Consider the following 11009-nt stretch of genomic DNA (forward strand, 5'->3'; position numbering starts at 1 on the left):
ACGCCACTGATGTATTTATATATACACATGATGGTTTTATGTGAGCTAATTAACTTACTTTTTATAAACCGCATTTTAAAAATTATTGTCATGTTCCTTTTCATCTCATATTTATAACTGTCAACAAAAAGCCAATCATCAGAAAACACTCTACTGACAAAATTATGCTTTAATTAAAATCAAAACTTGAACCATTTAATTTACCAACAGAAAAGACGGAAAACTAAATAAAAGACTAGAGAACATTTTGGGTTGTTTTAAAGCAATTCTGAAGACAGGCCATATTTGTCCTCCATTTTGTAACAATAACAATAACAAAACAGGTTTTTCTGTGTGTTATTTCTGTATTTGTTCTTTTGCATTAAACACAGCACTGAAAGAAGCTGGCAACCAACATCCCTGCTTCCTAAACCTCACTACTTGACACTTTTATTGAGGCAAAGTAGCCACACAAGATTTGCAACTCTGACTATTCTTGTCCGCAGCAGCTAAATTGTTTCTCTCTCTCTCTCGCTCGCTTTCTCGCTCTCGCTCACAATGATTAGTGTTAGGACTGACAGAGTGCAGCAGTCCTGCCCTACCCCGGCCAGAACAGTAGTCTGGAATACTGAGAGATTCTTCTTTCAGCAACCTAAAAAGCAGCCAATCGCAGCACTCTAGCCCTGGGGCTGGCCTCAGCCAGCCAATAGGAGGAGCTTCTTTCTGTCACCTGACAGAATGTGCCCCTGTCCATCAACCGAGTCATATATAGCCCGTTCCAGCAGCCTGAGACAAGGCTGTGAGTGTGTGTGGGACCGGCTGAGGACTCTGTGTACCTACAGTTTGCTTTGTAACTGACTGCGTGTGCTTGCGTGTGGGTTCGGGAGCAAATGCAGGGGGGGCGAACGAGTGTGAGAGAGGGAGAGAAAGATGAGAGAGGGAAAAAAATGTACGGAGGAAAGCCTGATTATTCTGGAAGTTTACTCATATTGCACTCAAGAAGGGACTTAAGATTTTGGAAGCTACTTTTTGATAGGAAAAAAAAATTTTTGGTCACTAAAATCGTTATTCTCAAAACAGCAAGTGGGCTCTGGTGACCTTACAGTGAGGGGTAAGTACTTTAATCTCATTTCACTTCCTAACCTCTTCTTTTTTCTAATTTATATCCCTTTGTTGTGGCTCAAAAGTCATTTTGAGTGTGACGCGGTGGTGTGCCATGCGCTTTCACTCTGCCAGAGTTAATTCAGTGCATTCCGCCGTTATGTGCTTGTTTGCTTTTCTGTTATCTGAGTTCTGAATGAGGGCTTATGCTTTTCACACGCAAAGCTCCCGGGCCAGACCGCGTCCAGACAGCCGTCTAAGAGACAAACCGTGATGATCCCTATTAGTTCCACTATCCCCGCTACTCATACTACTGGGACAGACATGAGAAAGGGTTGTGAATGAGCTGGGTGGCAGGTTTCGTGGCCTTGTCCTAGTTGGAGAGTTTCTCCATCCGGTCCACTGTGGGACGGTGCGATGTCGCCGAAAGTGTTCAGAAGTGAGGAGGTGTCTGTGGTGGGGGGGTTAAATGCAGACAGTGAGACAAAAGCATCAGACCCCCTCCAGACAGACTAGGCCGAGCTTCATCGAGGCCTGGAGCTGTTTGGGGTCAGCCCGTTGCTGGGAGAGTAAGAAAGATGGGGTGAGCGATGGGGCCCCTAAGGGTTAGAGGTTGCCAGACTCTTGCTCTCGAAATACGAAAAGGAGCAAAGAGTTTGATGCTGCATGAAGCTGGATTTTCACTGTTTTGGTTTGTGCTGGGGTGTGATCAGCAGACTTGTACAAGGCAAAAAAAAAAAAAAGAGTGCAGTGAGTTCACTTTAACTGCTAAAACAAGAGGGAGGGAAAAGGTCTGTAATTATGACAAGGAGCCTGTGTTTTTTCTTTGTGCGTGCGAGTGTGTGTACGTGTGGGTGGGGGTCACAAGGGTAGGAATGTATTGAGTGACAGCAAATGCTGTCTGCCTATTTTTCCAATGCTTTTGTCCAAAGGTCTTAATCCACAGAGACAAGAAGGCGCGTTATTGAGTCCTCAAAGCATCACTAAATAGTTAAACGAGCCGATGGTTGAAAATATTTATTCCTGGATAATCAAACAAACCAGCAACACCAGCGTGATTCTAATCTTCAGAGGAACTAGTCTGACGCAATAAAACGTGTTTATGTCCAAGAATGTCCTGCTCAGGATACAGACAGTGTTTATGGCAGACACTGTGAATTACCCAACATGTAGAGTCTTGTTCAGTTGTACCAATACAGGCAGGAACACAAACACACTCACACAACCTTTCCCCCCACCTTCACTCACAGAACATTTGACTGATCTGCCACGAAAAATCCTGTCAAAGATCATATCACTGCTTGACGTTCCCCCATTCTGCCTTTGAATTAAGAAGAGACAAGTCCTACACTTGGGAAAAAAAGGATTCACAGTCTCCAGCCAGCCAATACAAAGCTCCACACGCACACGCACTCTGTGCGCAAGATTATCAGACAGCTCTGAGTCTGGGGGGATGGGACGTCGGGGCGGGAGAGTGTGGGACAGGATATGGAAGTCTTTGATGCGATTGTAAGGTGGAGAGGAAGAGTGCCCTAATCAGACCCACCGACCAAGGGCTCACACGGCAGACCCCGAGCAACATGCTGTAAAACCTGTCTGAGTAACATGTACTCACATAAAAAAACGCTTCCTCTGATCATCCGTTTTCATTCTCAATCTAATACAGCGGCCTAATCCATCGGCGGGAATCCTGTTCGCCCCCCTTACCCCTGCTCTGATTACACACCAGACAGGAGAGAATAGGTCAGCCTATTGTGATTTAGCCGGACCTGCAGATTACGGCGCCCCTCCATCACAGATGTGCTGCTGCGGTTTAGCATGACGGTTGTGTTGCACATCTGTTCGCCGTTCCTCTGCTCTCTCCCAACAGATCGAACTGAGAAAAACGCATGTTCAGAGAAATGACACGCTGTAAATATCGCGTCAGTCTTTCAAGTGTCGCGTTGTTACGACACTGTGGAGGTGAAATTACGAGTTCACCATCATCTATGCACTGTTTCAGCGGCCGTTTGAGGTGTAAGTCGTACAATCCTTCAGTAGTTTATGGTCTTCTCACAGCCAGAGCCTACATGAGTGTGTGAAGTCGTAAAGAAATACCTTTTTGCCCTGTCTGAAGTTAAGAAGAAATAGTGGGTAGGCTTCCTTTCAGAGCAAAAAGGTTTTTCAAAACCATTCTTCAAAACAACTCACAGAAGAAACAAAGTCTTTTGGGGCCAACTACCCTTTTAATAGGGTTAAGTGTTTAATGCGTCTTGGATCATAAAGTGAATCCATTTTTAACCAGGTATCATTCAAATCCTTTGAGTCCTTTGTCAGTGCCACTTACTCCTAGACCGCGCAAACAAAAATGCCTATTTTGTCAGAGCAGTGGCTCTCATATGGGAAATTTAGGTTTGAATTCTGCCTGCAACATGCACCTATCCCATTCACTTCTAAAATCAATAAAAACGGTCAAAAACTGCACCTAGTTTGTTCATTGCTTGTTTGTCTATGTCAAGTAGCTCAAATCCATTTAGTGATGTGGAGAAAGACACAGGAAGGGATTGAGCTGTGGAAGATTGCAGCCTCAGCAGTAGATAAGGACTGAAGTTTCTCTGTAACGCATTACTGAAGCACCTCACACTCGCTGAAGGAACGAAAGGTGTGTGGTTGAGTGTGTGTGTGTGTGTGCGCGAGACAAGCGGAGACGGGAGTGAGAGAAAGATGAAACAGTGGAGCCGGGAGTGAAGACGGCAGCATGAGAAGGGGAGCGTGTATGATAATGCTCTTAACCCACACAAAGGGAAGAGAGTCGGAGCTGTGGCACTGCCAGCGCTGTGGTTAATGCTTTCCGAGGGCCTGTCAAACCGCTTGCTCGCTCTAATCCACTGAGCTTTAGTCGCTCTTTGAAATGTGAACGGAGAAGCCTCCTGATTCCTTTAAGATCAACCCGCAGTTATCGTCAGGGTGTCAGCATCTTTCTCAAAATGCAGGGAAACGCTTACGTTAAGTACTTTTACGAGTGCCTCATTAGCAAAGTCAAGCTAAGTGTCGCGGACGTGCAGCGTTTATCGAGTGTATTGGATGGTGATGTATGCAAACCACTTAAGACGGTTGACCCCGAGGCCTTTCGCTATAATGCAAGTTTTGTCACATCAACTCGGATAGGATGTGCACATTTTCCATGTTTAATTGACGTCATTTGATAACTTGCCATATCATAACTGACATTAACGGTGATGTGAAAACAAACACAGTAGACACAGTAACTCGCTCACACACGGACAAAGGGATACATCAGCATTTAGTAATCGTAATTGCCCCACAGCTTGAGAGTATCAATTTTACTCTTTTCCATAGCCGCATTAGCGAGACGCGTGTGTGTGTGGCGATAAAGAGCAATCGGACGCGAGCTATGGAGATTAGCCTCAGTTTGAAGCAAACACTGTGGCAGCGTGGTGACTACGGAACAGATTAAACCCGGATTAAACCTCCAAATCAAGTATGTGTGTTTGTGTGTATATGTGTGTTAAGCTTTTATTTGGCTCCACACATCTTTAGGCAAACACTAATTTAGTGGCGTATCACCTCATCAAGGTTACTTTATGCTTTATTAAACTTCAAATAATAGCTATGTATAGAAAAAAATGAGTTTTGATGGTTTTACTGAACATCGATTTCAGCTACTTTCATTTCATTTTAATCCTTTTCTATCACTAAAGTATGAAAATAACTTTGCATTTCCTGGAAGAAAATACATGCCTTGATTTTTTTTATTTTTTTTTTTAAGGCAATACACTTAGGCTTTACAAGATTACAAGACCAATTAAAATTCAGTATGCAAATAGATGCAAGAAAGAAAGCCAATTGCAAATCAGCAAACAAATATGATACGATGATAAGTCATTATTTGTATCCAGAATTTAATGATGATGTCTTTCATTTTGAATGTTGAATTGAATTTTACATTAGATGTTTTATCAATGTAGAATGTTCCACCAAAATCTTTTAATTTTTATCTTACATTTCTTAAAAAAGCCAAAACACACACATACAGTATATATATACGTGTGTGTGTGTGTATGTATATATATATATATATATATATATATATATATATATATATATATATATATATATACAGTTGTTATTTATTTAATATTTAGGTTTATTGGTTCAGAAGAAACCTAAATATTTGTGGAATATCAATGCAGTCTTGTTTGGTGCATTCCTCATTTCAAAGGTGTCTGTTTTTTAAAACTTGCAGTAAATAGGTCAGTGTCTAAGTGACTGTCTCTCTCTCTCTCTCTCTCTCTCCCACAGAATGCCTCATGAGTTTGACTGATGAAGATACACACTGATGGAGAAGTGAAAGTCGTTTGGCTCTGACTCCGAACAATGAGCTCCGACAGACAGCCGCCATCATGGAAATGTCACGGCCAACATCAGAGACCCGGCAGCCTCCTCTTTCATTCCCTTAATCCACAATCCCTCCTCTCCTCTCCTGAGCGGTATACATATTCAGCAGCTCAAGTCCTCACCATTCTAATGAGGGCTAGACCAGCGGGCTATGAAAGAGAGGAGAGATACGGGGAGGTGGGTGGGTGAGTGGGGGGTTTAAAAGAGAGGAGAGACCGTCTTTGAACTCTCAAAGAAAGAGAGAGACGGATGAGAGATGAGGATGAATAGATGGATGGCTGAAGTGATGAGAGAAGGAGTGAGAAGAGAGACAGATCAAATGCTTCTGATTCTTTCCTGTGGTCTTTACACAGCAGGGTTAGTTGTGTTCGATTTAAATGATGCTTTAAGAGAGTGTCCTGTTATATTTCATCACTTGATTCACTTGAGACACTTAAGGCTGAAGTGTGTCTTTATGTTTGATCTATTCCAGTTTAAAGGGATCCTTCACCCAAAATGACAGTTCTATCATCCTTCATGTTGTTCCAAACCTGTATGACTTAATTTGTTCTAAAAGTTGTTGAGCAGAACATTCACGCCACGCTGTTCTGTACTTACAGTATGTGACCATAGATTAGGAATGACATAAGGGTGATTTTATTTTTCAACAAATATGTCACTTGAGACACTTATAGTTTAAAGCAGGTATTTTGGTTTGTCAGACCAATGGCAGACGAGGAGAGTTTGGAAAGAATATTTTTGCAGTTTCCTTTGGCACAAGTACGAGAAAAACGAGACAAACCAATGAAAAAAAAGAAAGCAATAACTTTAGAAGTTAAATAATATTCTGAAATGATTTACATTAATGGATTTAACAGATGCTATTATCCAAACCGACTTAGAAAAGAGAGCAAATGCAATACATCAAAGACTGATTCCAAATTATAGGAGTATTTTAGAAACAAAATTATTTATTATATAATTTGTATATATTTAAAAATATCATATTTATTCAAAACTGTGGTATAATATCTGCAGTCATACTGGCTATAAATATATACATTTTCGGCAATCAGTATCATCTAAAATTTCAATATCAGTGTATTCCTAGTTCAAAGCCTCAAAAAGGAGACATGTTTAGCTGCAGCTAAAGCAGTCTGTGGGCATATCTGCTCAAATGAATGCTGCAGTGGTGTGAAATTGGTCATTTTCAGCACTCCTACACTCTTGTAAAAGTGGAAGAGGGTGCCTGAGGTCTATTTTCCCCTCTTCACACACAGCTAGCAGCGGGAGGCAGGAAGTGCGGCCTGAAAGACTCGCTGGTTGCGCTATCAGAAGGGGAAGTTCCCATTCCCATTCGCCGCTTTACAAACCAGATGCTTCATGGCCCGGATCTGGTTATTGGAATGGAGCGATAGTGCCAAATGTACAGCGAGTGCACTTCAGTCCGACGCTGTAAGCAAGCGTGCTTCAGATGAATGAGGGAAATCAGGATCGTGTGCTAATGTGTTTGCATTTTTAATAGAGGATAGAGAGACTACCATGCATTCGCTTGCTGTTGATGGAGGCTTTTCAAACACGTGCAACCAGTCCACTTGTCGTCCATTGTTGGTGCGTGAGCAGGTGTGTTCAGAGTCTGCTCTGGGGTTCACCAAGGCTGGGGGTTTCAGCTGCTCTCAAACACACACATATTCAGGCCACCAGCCATTAAACCGTTCCACTTAGCTGAAACCAGGTGTATTAACCCAACACTAGAGTGCTTAGTTTCAGTAAAGACCTAGTTTAAGTCAGTATCTGAATGGTATTCGTTAATACAGCTAGGGTTGCATGATTATCGGGAGGGGGAAATTCACATTTATGACTTCTGTCATACTGTAATCAATCATAGATTTTGTAGTTGTATTAATTAGCTTTTACTGAATTAGTTTAATGAAATTAAACAGAAAGCAAGAAATGTAACAATACTGCAATCACGTGCAAGTTTACAGTCTTATGTGACTTTGAACTAATATGATACTGTACATTGTACATCAAAATGAGCCATATACTTTTAATATTGGAGGGACAGTTAATTAATTTACCTTTATCCTCTTATCTTTAATTTCATGTTGTATTTTTGGTACCCTTGTGAAAATACATTAGTATACTTTTAAAAAGAGTACTATTTTGAAAATAATGTACTCAAGTGCATCTAAATGTATTGTTTTGGACACTTACTTGCAATTAGATGAAAATGTATCCTTTTGTTACACCACTTAAGTACGACTTAAGTACATCTTTATATTTAAATTTCATAAGTACTCCCAAAATTTTATTACAAAGTGCACTTTTTAAAAGTTTACTTGTGTGTTAAGAAATATAGTCATGAAAGCAAGCTCTCTTTTAAGTACACTCAACTGGCTTTTTGTTTCATTAATATTATCTGTAAGTACAGTTTTTTTTTTTTTTTTTTTTTTTTTTTATATATACATTTAAGATTTTAAGTACACTACAAGTGCAAAACCAATAGAATTAAGAGCAATTCTTTTTTTCAAAAGGTTAGGGACGCACTAATATTAAAATTCTGCTCGATACTGATGAGCTAGTAATTATTTTCATGTTATAGCTGATAACGATAAAACCATTTTGACTAAATAAATCACACACACACACAAAAAATCAATGCTGCAAGTGAATTTATGCATCACAACAGTACAATATAGTTATATTCTATATGAAGTATATTTAACCTGTTATTAAATTATTAATGTTTTCGAAGAGTTATTTTAAATGAGTGTTAGATGAAGGCAATCTAAATGTAAAAATAAGAGAATGCACAATTAAATATACAATGTTGGTTGTTATATACACAATAACAATGATTTTTTATTAATTTTTTTTTTACAAAAAATTAGTAACATATCCAACAATAATTGTCTCCAGAAGTACCCCCTTTTGAAGACTCCTGTGCTCAACAGGCATGTCTGTGACTGCTAAAAGCCATTCCAGCTAAAAACGCTTAATTGCAGCCGTAATCGTAACCTTGACTATTTGATTAGTTCTGCAGCCTTAAACGTTTCCTTCCTTAAACATTTTCTTTCTTTATGCCATAAAATGATGTCAAATGCCCATCCATACGAACCGCGCAGAGTTACACTCTCTTTTCATTTTTCATACCTCGCATGATATTCTAATCAGGGATTTTTTAAATCCCCCAACATACACAGCCCTCTTGATTTCTGTGCCAGAGAAGCGAGTGGGGGGGGGGGGATTGGAGAAAAAAAGACAGCATATAGTGCCTTTAAAAGTCACTGGGATTGGTTGTGTAGTTTGGAGCAGTCAAATGGGAGCGTGCATTAATAATGCATGCCTGCCTCAAAGAGCTCTCACACAGGAAACACAGATTGGGGGTTCAGATCAGGGTAAAGAGAACAGGCCTGGAGAGAGAGACAGCGAAAAAGAGGGCGAGATCGAGAGAGACATTAAAAGAACAGTAAAAGCCAGGAATCGCTCAGGTTTATTGGGTTTTAACCTCACAATTGTATTTAGTCTCATGTTGTGATGTGTTTGTCGTATTCTAGTCTTCAGATTTTCTTAAAGACCCCATGAAACTGTTTAATGAATGCCACTTTTAGTCATGTGTTGATGTATTTCCAGTTGAAATGGGAAGTTTGGATGAGAGACGTTAAATATTTTACTTGCCAGTCAGTTGCATGTGGTATTAGGGGCGGGGCATTCGCATTCTAAAGAGCATCTGATTGGACCAAAATCTTTGTAGTGCAGGATGAGTCATCATCATTCAACTTGTTTGTAAACTAGCCTACAAACGCAATAAACATGATTACAAGTCACAGAAACAATATCATGGGGTGTTTAAAAAGCAACATCGTTGTGTTTTTAGTTTTCCAAGCAATGCTGTCCAACTATTTTTTGAATATCTTGTTTATTTAGTTTCACAATTTCATGTTGACTTTAATTCCATTCCAACTTCAAGTAAAACTTCTGATCAGCTTTCTACCAAAACGCACCTGGTGCTTTTACAGTAGGTCTACATTAAAAGGCCCATTGTCCTACAAGATTTGCTGGTCCCTTGGTGAACATTCAACGCTGTCGGTGAGTTTTGAGCTTCTGTAACAAACCATCGACCGTTGACTGTACCCTGAGGGTGGCCAAAAAAACGACGTAAGCGGAGCAATCTAGAAACAGATCTGGAAAGAGCAGTATGGGTGTATTAGCCCAATAATGACTGCAATAAACATTCATTGCTGTCGGTGGGTTTCCAATGGACACAACTCACTGATCAATGAATGCAAACTGCGGTGCAAGAACCTCAGTCAAAAATGGCAGGAGGAGTGAAGGGATTTCTGGTAAGAGTCATTTGTACAGTGTTATAAGGAGAGCAGCACACCAGCGAAGACTAAAGGGGAAAGGTAAGTCTACTTACTAAGTAAGTCTACTTTGTATATGATAATAACAAGATATTTCTGATGCTACTCATCACAGATGAAAGATAGAAATTCTACTATATAATCGATATTAGACAAACAGGAGTGCTATTGTAATGAATACCAGCACGGCTGAGTTTCAGCTGTAGACAAGAAGCCGCAGGCTGTGCTTCAGGATTGCTCCGAGCAAACACATATACTCCAGTTTTCCAAAAACCTTGCTTTGCCTGAGGCAAAATCCCACCAATGCACTCCCTGTTCAACTTCTGCTCCACACCACTCACATATTCTGGTCTGGATCATTGTGAACATGGATAAATGGAGTGATACAAACACTGAAAACTGGAAATTGCATTCCAAGTGTTTAAAATCATTTGAGATGCCTCAGGAACCACACATGAACACCCTTGCACTGACCCACAATGCCCTTGCAAACAAACTTCACTTGCATCCTCTTCACAAAATGCAAAACATGAGATTGAGGTGCTCATTCAAGAAAAACATATTCAGGTCTGGCTTGCAACATTTCCTGATACAGATACCCCTCATCAACAGGGTTATTATCGTTACCTAAAACTATTTAAAACATTTGTGTCAATTAAAATGAAAATTAATATTACATAAAAAAATAACCTAGAATGAGAAATGTTGCCCTGGCAACCAACCAAAATAAGTTAATTAAAATTACAAAAAAATAAATATAATAATAATATAATAATAATAATAATAATAATAATAATAATAATAAGTTATACATTATTATTAAAATTATAATTGAAAAAAAAAAATAAAACAAAAAAAAATACTAAATATTAAATAAAATAAAGGGTCATTCAAAATATTAGTAAAAACTGCAGTATTATATAAAAATACTAAAATACACCACATCACCCCATTATTTCTATCTCGAAAAAACAATATGACAACCATAACAAACTCCAGTGTAACAAAATGCACTTTAGACACTTCAACAACCACATAGTCCTTAGAGAATCTTCCCAATATCTTCAGAAAAGAAATACCAGAAGGGGGAACTGTTGCGAGCCAGATTTGAATTTGCATTTCCCCAACGAAGACCACAGGTTAACGTGTCCATAGTGCTCTTTTTGTAAAAGACTCCTTTAAAGA

General features: G+C 39.6%; 1 long non-coding RNA gene across 1 annotated transcript; it reads left to right on the forward strand.

Moving 5' to 3' along the window:
- The first annotated feature begins 422 nt into the window (after nt 1-422).
- LOC122138285 lies at nt 423-10502 on the forward strand. The gene is made up of 2 exons (XR_006155470.1): nt 423-1090; nt 5383-10502. It is a non-coding gene; the product is annotated as an uncharacterized LOC122138285 (long non-coding RNA).
- Nucleotides 10503-11009: the final 507 nt, after the last annotated feature.

The sequence above is a fragment of the Cyprinus carpio genome, chromosome B8 (assembly GCF_018340385.1).
Source record: "Cyprinus carpio isolate SPL01 chromosome B8, ASM1834038v1, whole genome shotgun sequence".
In the NCBI taxonomy this organism is placed as follows: Eukaryota; Metazoa; Chordata; class Actinopteri; order Cypriniformes; family Cyprinidae; genus Cyprinus; species Cyprinus carpio.